The 11,719-nt window shown below is 35.5% G+C and overlaps 1 long non-coding RNA gene across 2 annotated transcripts; it reads right to left on the bottom strand.

The window, feature by feature from the left end:
- Positions 1-2,051: 2,051 nt before the first annotated feature.
- LOC110884988 lies at positions 2,052-5,903 on the bottom strand. Of its 2 annotated transcripts, XR_004868791.1 has the most exons (6): positions 5,532-5,900; positions 4,798-4,894; positions 3,414-3,460; positions 2,829-3,056; positions 2,463-2,537; positions 2,052-2,352 (listed from the first exon to the last, which is right to left on the bottom strand). It is a non-coding gene; the product is annotated as an uncharacterized LOC110884988 (long non-coding RNA). The 2 variants fall into 2 exon arrangements; XR_004868790.1 differs by having other exon boundaries at positions 2,829-3,460; positions 5,532-5,903.
- Positions 5,904-11,719: the final 5,816 nt, after the last annotated feature.

Below are 11,719 nucleotides of genomic sequence, written 5' to 3'. Positions count from 1 at the left end.
GCAAGAGGGAACTAGGGTGGCGGGTTGGGCCTTTTTGTCTGCGCAAAGGGTTTTGGGTGGGGGTTTGGGCTGATTTGTAACACACAAGACGAGGAGGGGTGGGTTTTTAGAAGTGGTGAACTTATAAGTGGCGGTTTCACTAGTTTCTCAATGTAGCTTAATAATCCTCTTCGTGTCACTAGTTAACCTAATACATTATCTCTATTCCATAATGATGACATATCACAATACTTCGGTTTTGGTTTCCGATTTCACATAACTCACTTTACAGAATCGATCAAAGACACAAATCACACACCACATATAAATCACATATCATACATGAATTCATAAAGCACGCATATACACACCACATATAAATCACATATCATACATGAATATAAACAAATATATTCTTTTTATAAGAATGTTCGAACTCTAAATAATTGAGATAAACATAAACATAAACAATTACATTTATTTATATGATTTTCGAATACTAAACATTTGAACTGTAAATTCAAATCGTTGACGTTTGGAATAAATATAAAACATAACATTTATTTTACAAAATATTTCAGAGTTTTGGGCGTTTGAAATAAATATAAACATTATATTTATTTGTAAAAACGTTTGGAAATATCAATGTTCGTAGTAAATATAAACATTATGTTTATTTATAAAAACGTTCGTGTTAGGATCTGAGTTTCTTTTGATTGTATTGTTTAATAGAAATGGAAGATGAAACAGAGAATGACGTGCAGCGGAAATGGAAATAAACTTTAAAATACAATCAAAGAAGAATAGTTTTCATCATACATGATTTCATTAGTCAAAAGATTGTATGATTTACAATAGCTTAGCTTTGCATGGATGAACAGTAAACTCCTCCTCAGCCTGAGCTAACTAATTGTTCGTACATGATGATTGGTTGTTTTGATGAACTCATAGGTGTTTTTGATGTGTACTCCTTTCTTTTAACCTCAAACGTTTTGAGGTACACACACTCATGAGTAAGATGATTGGTTTTTCCACAGATGGTGCAGCTTACTGCAGGCTCAGTTATGCTTGTTTTGTTAATGTCATAGGCTTTTAAGTGAAAATAATCCTTTGTGGAATGATTTTTCTTTTCACAAAAGTCACAAAACAAATTTTTAACCTTTTCTCTCTTCTTCCTCTTTTCAACTTCCTTTGCAACAGAGTTTTGAACCACTGTTGGGATGTCTTTAAGAGGAATTACCTTGGCCTTAGGTGCTTTCACACCTTCAACTGTGGAAAAATCCATGGGTATGAAATTCTCAAGGATGTCACACTCATCTGACCAGGTGGGTTTGAATTGATATTTTTCAATCTCCTCAAAGGTTTATGACCCCTCTGGTTTTTCCAAAATGATTTTGTTACCATTTTTATCAGTTATTTTGATTTCTTGACGATGTGTGTAAAATGCAACATATAAAATACATCAATTAAGGCATAAAACTAACACTTTTTAGTACTAATGTTGGAAAAAGTGTGCTTTTGTTTTCCTTTTGTATTTTCAGGGTTAAATAAGCATAAATGAACAAAAGGAGCAAATATGCAGCAAAATCTAACATAATTACTAGAAACGGGCACTATAAGAAAATGAACCTAATGCAACCCCGATAAAAAGTTGCATTAGGCCTTGCAAAGGTTGCATTAGGCCTAATGCAACCTTTTATCGGGAGCTACATTAGAAGCAGTTGCATTAGATCTAATGCAACCTTTTTAAGACCAAATGCAACCTTTTTTTAAAGTGTTGCATTTACTAGTCAAATGCAACCTTTTTAGTGTGCAACTTTTTTTACATTCTAATGCAACTTTTTTTGTATTTTAGTTACAAAAATACGACATTTTCTACACTCAAATGCAACTTTTTCTACAAAAAATGCAACCTTTTTCTAGACCTAATGCAACCGTTATTATTTTTTAATAGAAAAAATGCAACCTTTTTTATAGCAAAAGCAACAATTTTTTTACACAAATGCAACCTTACAAAATAAGTTCATTTGCAATTAATTGATATAAATTCAATAGTAATTACACAAAAACAATAATAACAAAGATATCATTAATAATCAAAGTGTGTACTTCAACATGTTTGTTAAAACTTAAATAACTTTACAGTCAATTACAATAATAAAAAGGTGAAAACATTCTACTCATCTCGATCTTCAACTACTTGTTTCATAACCTTCCGTATCATAGCTTCCAAGTTGTGTTCCATAGCTTCCAAGTTGTGTCGCTGGCTGGCAAACTCTTTTCGCATAGTTTCAAGCTCGGTTTTTTTTCTTTAATGATCATCTTCAATCCTTTTGCACATTTCCAGCAACTAGTTTTTCTCAACTTCAACCTCTAAATTAGTTGAAATAAGCCTTATAAAATTAATAACTTGATGAATATAATAATTGCTTAGCGAAACATAATGCATAACATAGAGACATAGAAATATATTTCAAGCATACCATTCCACCACTACCTCCAAGTTCAACAGGCACGTGGTAATCTCCGTCTCCATCAAACTCTACAAGTGTGACTTCCTACATAATACAAGAATTTTGGTAAACGTTCTTATATTTCCAACCATATCCTCTGCCCAAATAAACAAGTGTTCTACCAAGATTTTTGACAGTTATGAGTTTTCAATAATTCACATATATATTTCCATAAGTTTTGCATCATTTTTGTTATATTCTTTTATCTTCTCCTTCATTACTTTGTATTCAAATTTCACATCCCTAATTTTCCAACAACAAAAAAAAACACATTAATAATTTGCATGCATATTAAACCAATTTAATAAATAATGTAGGCAGTAAGAAGGTTCCTACTTGTTATTTGGGTCGACCTTGAGGGCGTTTCTAATATCAAGCTTTGTAAGATCCATATCTGCCACGTTTATGTATGATTGAGCTCTCCGGTACAAAGACTTCACATTTGAACTCTCGAGTTCAGGTACCTGTGCAAATTAGAAGAGCTACTCTCGTTTCTAAATTAACCTTCACAGCTCAGTCCAACCCATTACTCATTTGCTATGTTTATGTGGATACCAAAGTGACCTACATTCGGTGCAGTTCTATCATACCACAGCCTGAGGCAATATTTACTACTAGTAATTTTCTCCTTGTAAAAAAGTCCATCAATATACACAATTATTTTTAAAAATTGCTAAGAATCCGCTAGGGCCAATATGGAAAATCATCTCGAATTGGGTTTTAAATATGAGTTTAATTTGTGTCAGATTTTTGTCTTTTTGTCTTGAAGGTTCGTATATGAATAAAATCTTTATCATGTGGATATAAAACCAAAAAGGATTGAGCGTAAGTGTGTAACCTTAATCGATTTCTAATTCAAATTACCAACATGCAGCCAAAAATTACATGGGAAGCTAAAAAAACAATACACAAGCCACATACCTCAGAAAATCATTCACCAAAGTTTCCATCTTTAGTATTGGCTAGACCTAGTCACCATGTTATGAGAGAATTACATACGAAACATAGATCAATAAGTATGTTTTTATATAATTTCAAGCATGTGTCTGTGAAACAATTGAAGATGATCTAATTATTTTACAAATACAAACGAAACACTGACAACAAGTTGACTTTATGGGTCAACTAACCTGACCCACTAAATTTAACACATACTAAAAATACCCATCCCAACCAGAACCTCACTTGACATCTTAGCCTACATGTTATAGTTTCATATTTTTTTCACCCCACGTCACCGCCATGTAAGCATGAGTCTCACTCACTTTTTTTTTTACATTTGGTGTGTAATCGTTTCTCAAGTCTTCACTACCCAATACCCATGTTACTGAGGCCATAAAAAAAATTATAACAAGCAACATAATATCAGAAAGTATGCCAAAATCGATCACACTAAGATTTAATTAGGCTTTCACAAAATACTAAATTAACCACAATAACATAGAAATGTAACCACCTTGTCTAACTAAAAAAATTAGAGTGACTTTCAAGGATTGTCCTTTATCTTCATACCCATTTTCAGGCGTTGTCCTTTATGTTCAAAATTGACGAGTTTTGTCCTTTATGTTTTCATATCATACACGTTTTGTCCTTTAGGCCTAACCCAGTTAGTTTTTTCAGTTAAATTTGGTCATGTGCTTTGCACATGAGGGCATTTTTGTTAATCAAAAGGTTGCAGAAGCTTTGAGCTGTAAATCTGCCGTTGAACTTACCTTTGAATTGACAAAAATGCCCTCATGTGCAAAGCATAGGACCAAATTTAACTGAAAAAACTAACTGGGTTAGGCCTATAGGACAAAACGTGTATGATATGAAAACATAAAGGACAAAACTCGTCAATTTTGAACATAAAGGACAGGGCATGGAAATGGGTATAAAGATAAAGGACAATCTTTGAAATTCACTCAAAAAATTAAGCACCTCTGTTTAAGCCAGAGAAAAAAATTAAAAATATAAATAAAAACCCTGGTTCAAGATAACCAGCTTTCTAGAAGTTGGATGGAAGGTAAAATGACAAGATAACAATTCAAATTGATGTCTTCTAAGTAAGTTTTGATCAGGTTGACTTTTTTCCTTATGTGGTGCTGGCTTGGAACCTGCAAGCTACTTATATAAGTTATTATCCTAAAGCAAATTTTTGAAGCTTTGATGTTATTTTTCCTTGTGTAAAAGAGCTCGCTACTCTTTTTAGGTAAAAGATACAGAACCAAGAGATCAAAGTCAAAATTTTCCAAAACAAACAAGAATATATTAGCTAAAGATGAGGCATTTGAAACATGATACATAGCAGATATACATTAAATACCTCCTCGAACAGTAAAAGTGGTTGAAGGACGCTCATTAATGAAATCACCATAAGCCATAGGAAGGGGTTTTCCAGAGTCAGGTGTTTGAGATAGCACCTGAAAACAAAACAACCGTAATTAACTGTTTGTCTACAATAAACCTTGTGTTCATTAAATAAGAACATGGAGGCATTACTAGGAACCTTGTGATTACTAGCAATCAACCTTTACTTGTTTATCAGTAATTATTGCCACCCAAAAGAAATCGTAAAAGTGAGTCCCAATTTGACTTTTCAGTGTAAACATCCACATCAAACTAAATAAGTATCAACCTCAACCCTTGTGATGGGAAAATCAAAGTAAGTTCATAAAAAGAACAAATAAGCAATAAATTATGTTATAAGTTCATAACAAACCATCTTTTACTGCTCTTAAGAAAAGCACAGGCTAGCTTGATCACAGGTATGATAAATAACAATATAAGGAATTGATATCAAAGTCCATAGTAACATTACTAAACCTCTAAATTGACAATTGATAACTGATTCAGTTATAAAACATCTAAAATTGATAACTGATCAGTTCTAAAACATCTAAATTTTCCAAAAAATTAATTAAACAAAAGCAACTCGGATTCTGAAACTCGAAGCAACTATTGAGGCATAAAAGTCTAACATTTTAACCTAATTGTGTCCCAATTCGATTTCCAAACTTAATATTCAAAGATACAAATTAGTAATTAAATTCGTTTGACCTGTGAACCTCTTCGATCAGTTCTTCATCCTGACCAAAATCAAGTCGCTTCTCAATGGCTTCCCATTTTTCTTCGTCTTCGCAGACCTTCAATCGGTGGCACTATTCCGTTCATCATGTGGTTACTATGGTGTCGCCATTCCCGGAGATAAGAGAGAGACGGAAGGGAAATCAATGAAGGGTTAGGTTTAAGGAGTGGGAATATGAAATTTGATTTTGGAATGGTAAATTGATTTGGGGGATGTTTAATTGTGTTCAAAACTTCAAAGGGAAAACTAATAATTTAGGAGGGTGGGAAAAAAATTGGGGAAAATTATTAAAAGGTTTTGTTAGGAGGGAAAGAGGAAAATTTTTTAGATAAAGTGTTTGAATTTTCAGTGGTATGTAAATTTGTAAAGTGAAATTAAAACCTACCAAAAAATTTAGTGGCATATTTAAATTGCCATTAAAAACCTATGCTAGTGGCATAAGATCTAAATGCCACTAAGACCACCCGTAGTGGCTGTCCAAAGGGGCGTTTTTTGTGCTCAATCTCGCCGACCAGCCACTACGCATGGGCGTGTTTGGTTTTTTTTTTTTTTTTGTTATGGTGTGTTATAAATCACGCTGGTGGAGGAATTTCTTGGCCAATCACATTTGAGCTTCCATTCTTTGGCCAATAAGATTTTTTAAATGTTTTTTTTTATTTTATTTTATTACAAACATAATGCCCAACAATCACCACATCACCACTACACCCCTTTTGTAAAAACGCCTAATAATGTCCCATTGCTGACTGGGCTGCCACATGGCGCAAAACGCCCTAAGGTGAGGCATTATTCACCACAACGACTACGCATGGTCTAAAAAACTATGCTAAGTAAATATGCCACATGAAAAGTGTCACTAAAACCCAAATTAGTGGCACAAAAGCTTGAACAAGATCATAATTAAAACACTTTCAAAGAAAGATGCATTAATAGCAAGCTTAGAGTTAAGAGATTCTCTTAGGTGATCAATGTGTGTGTTTATGGTTTACCCATGAGCATTTTTTGTCAGTGCATATCAAGCACAAAAGGTATTTCAAACTTGCGGTTGAGATACCTAGTTCTCTAGTAATGTGAATCAATAACAAAATTGATTGCTAATGATTGCACTAATGTGAATCAATAACAAAATTGGTTGCTAATGATTGCAGTTGCAAAAGAGTTTGGTAATAAATAGTTTTAGTCATAGTTTGATGCTCATGATTTATTTTATTATAAAGAAAATTATTTACATATCAAATTTCACCAAAACAATAAATGAAAGTTTTTACTATTTACAAATAAAAAATTATCAATATTTTGTATTGTTATTAAATTATGTAACCTTTTAAAATAAAAGCTATCAACAATGCAACTTTTTGAGTAAAAGTTGCAAATTTAAATAAAACGTGCAACCTTTTAAGAAAAAAAGTTGCATTTTTAGTAACATTTGCAACTTTTAATTAAAAAGGTTACAATTTCAATAAAGCTTTGCAACTTTTTGTAAAAAAAAGTTGCATTAGGTATTTTAATGCAACCTTTATGTTGAATCAAGTTGCATTAGAGTCAACTGCAACACAATTGAAAAGAGTTGCATGTAAAAGGTTGCATTAGCCTCATTTTCTAGTAGTGGGGATAAACGTCGCATGCCCGACCCCTCGACAGCATCTTCCCAAGCAAAAACAAGAGAACAGAAGGCTGACCACGGCCCCGTGCCCAGCGGACACGGGGGCGTGGCCAGGTGTATGCAGAAATGACAAAGCAATAGAAGCTTCTATTCCCGACACGGGGGCATGCCCAGCTCAACACAGGTCGTAGTCAATGCTAAGATTCGCAGAATCCAAGCAAATCTTGATAGTACAGATACGCTTCTGCACACGGGGCCGTGCCCAGCTGACACGGGGGCGTGTGGAGCTAATGCAGATAAATTGCAATTAATTAAGAAAGAGAAAGAGGATGGATACGGGGCCGTGCGCAATGGACACGGGGCCGTGTCCGGGCTTCTGTGCAGGCTATAAATAGAGGTGCTTGGTTCACTTCAAAGGCATCCCTTGGCAAACCACCTCTCTCCCACTTCACCCACTCCACCACCACTACAACCCACATCCACCACCATCATCCATCATCCATCATAGAGTGTGTGTAGTAGTCTCGGGATCCAAGATTGATAGTAAGAGTTCTTGACAATCAAAGGCCATGTTTGCCTAAGTCTCTTACAACACTTGGTGAAGACAAGCATTTAGTGTAATACTTTTGATTTTTAATCTTTTTGCACTTTTTATTTGGTTTTGTATTAATGACTTTAATAACTAGTTTCTTATGTTGAAGGTGAAACTTCCTTAATATTTGTCCGTGGTGTCTTGTCGTTATTTTACCGTCTATATAAAATAAAAGATTTACACCATTCATATATCTACGGTCTATATAGAGATATGTTGGCTACCTGGTCGGGGGTTAAGGGGATGGTTTGGTAAGGTTCTTTCCTTGTTCAGAGTATAGATCCTGCAAGGACCTGGGTCAAACTTACTAGGAGCTCCTTCAATACCCACTGGTATTGGATGGCGGGCGTGCGAATGGCTTGATCCCCTCATATGTAAACTACTATTAATAAATTAACCCGGCTACTTGGGATAGTATCCCTGCTGACTCAAACCACTTAGTCGAGGGTAACGTCACCTTCAAAAGAGGGGCCTACCACATTACGCATTAATAACTTAATTAATTATCTTCCAATATTCCGACCCTTTAGGATTGTATCCTTGCGGACTCAAACTACTGGGTTGAGTGTAACGTCACCTTCAACAGAGGGGCCTACTACTATAACTAAGATAATCTCTTAAAACGTGCAAAAGTGTAGAAATCATCAAAGGTTACACTAAAGGCGAGTCGGATCCAAGTGATTCATCTTGTCTATCTTTATTTTTATTTTTATTTTTCAGCATTTTTAGTTTTTAATTTTTATATTTAAAACTTTTTCTAAAACTTTTGATTTGATTAGACGTTGAGGATAAACCGGTATTAAAAGCTCTTGTGTCCTTGGACGACCTCGGTATCTTACCAATGCTATACTACGTTCACGATGGGTGCACTTGTCCATATGTGTGTTTAGTGTTAGTAAAATGGTGTGCTTTATAAATTTAGAACTTGACTAAAGTGTTAAAAAGGGCTTAAAATATAACAAAAAAAATATATCATGCTATGCACACATCAAGTTTTTGGCGCCATTTCCTGGGACACAAGGATTTTAAGAAAGTTAGGAATCAACGACCTAATCGTTTTTCTTATTTTTCTGTTTTTATAGGATTTTCTTAATTTTTCAGCTTCTGTAGACTGCAGCACGGGGCCGTGCCTGGTTGGACACGAGGCCCTGCTCAACATCCTTACTGGCAGTCTTTATTTTCCGAGTTACAGAGAGCTGAACATGGGACCGTGTTGGTGCAGCACGGGGCCGTGTCGAACTCCCCAGTAACAGGGATCCGGAAAACAATCGCAGTAATCACGACCACGGGGCCGTGTTCAGCTGAGCGCGGAGCCGTGGTGAGATTTCTGACCAACAATCTTTTCTGTTTTTATCGCAGGACTTAGAACCCAGGCGCCGTGTCACACCCGACCACGATAAAACAACAAAACGTGGCGGAAACATCGGGGAGTGTTGTAACAGAATCATTGTTTCAAGACACACGGAAATTTGAAGTTTTGTTTTATTAAACATTAAACATTTACATCGTCTTGAAATCTAACAAACAAGTTAAACATAGTCTATCATTGTTATTAAGTCACTAAGGCCTCGTCCCGTCCTATGTGAGTAAGCATCCTAGCAATCAACATCATTCAACAATACCTGAAACATATGTGAAAACAAAGTCATCAAAGAAATGCTGGCGAGTATATAGGTTTTATGAGAGTGTCAGATTCATGGCTAGTTTATATGTTGTAGTACCTCGTTAGACTCCAAGAGTCAAAATACATACCTTGTTTTGAAAACTGTATTACAACATAAACAACCAACTCAAATCAAATTGGTTATAGTTTGTTATAAAATCTCGTAGCCATGATTCTTAACCCAAAACCTTTAGTTAAATCAATTTGTAAAAATCTCGTAAAAACTCGTTAACAAAACTCGTATGGTTTATATCATTTCAAAAACCTCGTTGTGTGACATCGTTTTAAAGTCGTTTCCCCCAGTGAACTAAATAATGACTCCAAATGTAATATGATAAGAGCATTTATATATAAGATGTACCAGCGGGGTATCTACCATGCTTTTATCATGCTACACCTGTCTCATTATCTAATCACATCCCAAAACCAATCGTTTAACCAAATCCTTTATCTCGTTAAAGTCGTTTCAAATCGTGTAACTTATCCCAAAATCGTTTAACTCGTTTTAATAGTGAAACTACTTTTGGTCATCTCGTTAATAACATTCAAACCTTCGTGACTCGACTACCTCGCCTTTCGCATTAATAAACCACCAAAGGGTAAATTAACAATCACAGATTCGGTCGCTACCCACCTAACCCACACATAACAATGGGTGCAGTCTGATAACGGGATTTGTCAGATCCTATGGTACCATAACCTAATACCGGTCGGTTTGGCCAAAATTAATGAATGTTATTCGTTATGTAATTACAACCAACAAGTTTGTTCACTTTCTCAAAATCGTTATTAATTTAATATAAACCATTTCAATCGTTTTCAAAAATCATCGTTAAAACATTGAAATCATTTAACACATATGGATCACCCCAAAACAATCGAAAACAGTAAAATAGGGGAACTATGTACTCGCCTGAGAATGCTTAGCGGTCTTTGAACAACAACCAAGCAAAGCTATAGGGAGCACGGAATCAATCGGCAACCTAATAACTATATAAATAAACCGGACCTAAGTCGGAGGATCGGATAGGATGAGGTCTTGTAAACCAAATGAGTTATTGGAACTCATATGACATGGTTTAACAATGCCTACATACTAAATTGAAACCTAACCTAAGTGCTTTCTACCCGTTACGACCCATTAAGGTAGCTTACGCTACTTTAACGCGTCGTGAGCGCAAACACGCGTTCGAGACGTCTAACTAGTCCTATGACAAGTATTATATGCCTAAACATGTTTAAATAAGTTGCATAATCAGTTTAGGTGACAAAAGTTAGGTTACATATGCGTAGAGTCCAATTATGCATGAAAAAGGCATTTTGGTAATTTACCTAAGGCATATAATCTACCTATCATACAACTACTTAAACTCGGTGACCATAGGGTATAACCTCGGAAGGTTATTCCCTATACAACTATGGTCACTAAACATGCTTCGTCGGATCCTAAAGATCGACCAAACGGGTCGAGTTCGAAAGTCTAAGCAGCGGTTTAGACCGCTTGACTTATGACTCTAAACAAGCACTAAACTAAAAGTGACGAGCTAAGCATGTTAAAACATGCTTACCTAAGTTAGAAAACAGGTTTTGATATCAAAACAAAGTGTTTTGATACCTAGAGTAGTTTGGTTACAAAATACGCTTAAATGCGCATTTTGACCGAAACTACGACTCGTGACTACGCCTAGTCAACGTGGTAATCAGTAGGTATAGTCACTAAGGACTATAACCATCGTGATTACGCTCATGTTGCGAAGTTCAAACGAACTTCTCGTTGACCATCTCGAGGTTAAAGCTGAAAGTCAAACTATATTTGACTTCCAAACTAGGAAACAATAAAAAGAAGGAAAGAATGCTCACAATGGGTCCTTGCTATCTTTTCTACAAGAAAACCAAGTTCCCAATGAGATTAGAAAGCTCCAAACACTTGAGGGAGCCTTCCAAATCAAATGGTAGAGAGGAGAAGAATGAATGAGCAAAGAATGAGGAGGTGAGCAAGGCTATATATAGTTTTTCGCAAACCATTAGGATCGTTTCTTGGAGAGGAGGGCATGATCCAAGCCATACAAGTGTCAAGGACTGATTGGGAACTTGTTCCCCACACAAACCAGACGCTAGCTTTGAAAACCACTGATCAAAAACGAGCTAAATGACCAAATTCAATGTTTCTGTCTGATAGGCTCACGCGTCCCGCGTAAGAATAAGGCTTTGGTTTACGCGAGCCGCCTGGCCAACTTTGGCAGATTGACAATTTCAGTCCCTGCAGCTTAGAAACTTTCATTTTGGCCCATTTTTGACATGT

This window comes from Helianthus annuus, chromosome 10 (genome assembly GCF_002127325.2).
Source record: "Helianthus annuus cultivar XRQ/B chromosome 10, HanXRQr2.0-SUNRISE, whole genome shotgun sequence".
Lineage (NCBI taxonomy): Eukaryota > Viridiplantae > Streptophyta > Magnoliopsida > Asterales > Asteraceae > Helianthus > Helianthus annuus.
The sequence above is the reverse complement of the archived record's forward strand: the minus strand, read 5'-3'. Positions and strand labels throughout refer to the sequence as shown.